This window comes from Arachis duranensis, chromosome 2 (assembly GCF_000817695.3).
Source record: "Arachis duranensis cultivar V14167 chromosome 2, aradu.V14167.gnm2.J7QH, whole genome shotgun sequence".
Taxonomy (NCBI): Eukaryota; Viridiplantae; Streptophyta; class Magnoliopsida; order Fabales; family Fabaceae; genus Arachis; species Arachis duranensis.
The window spans coordinates 23,561,079-23,561,742 of record NC_029773.3 but is presented as its reverse complement, the minus strand read 5'-3'; positions in this window follow the sequence as shown (position 1 = coordinate 23,561,742).

Genomic DNA, 664 nt, shown 5'->3' with positions numbered 1-664 from the left:
TTAGCTAACAATTAATGTGATTGATTCAAAAATTCGAAGTTTGTTACTTTCTTGTTGAGAAAGGTTCAATCTTTAAGTTCTAGAATCTTATCTTGTAGTTTCTTGTTAGTGAAGTAAGTAATTTCAAATTTTTGAATTAAATATTTTTATCTTTTATCTTATCTTTTTCAAAAATATTATCTTTTTCAAAATTTGATTTTAATATCTTTTCTAACTTCTTATCTTCTTATCTTTTTCAAAATTGATTTTAATATCTTTTTCAATCAACTAACTAACTTTTTGTTTGTTTCCTATCTTTTTCAAAACCAACTAACTACCTATCCCTCTCTAAATTTCGAAAATATCTCATCTCTTTTTCAAAAAATTCTTTTTTGTTTTAAATTTTAATTTTAATCTTATCTTATTTCTAATTTTCGAAAATTACTAACCCTTTTTTTCAAAATTATTTTCAAATTTTCTATCTCTTCTCTCTTATTCTATTTAATTATTTAATTATTAACACTTCTCTTCACCTCTCTTCATCTAAAAAAAAATACGAACCCATTCTTCTTCACTCTCATCCCCTTTCTTCTTCTACTAACATAAAGGAATCTCTATACTGTGACATAGAGGATTCCTCTTTCTTTTCTTGTTTTCTTCCTTTCATATGAGCAAGGAACAAGGA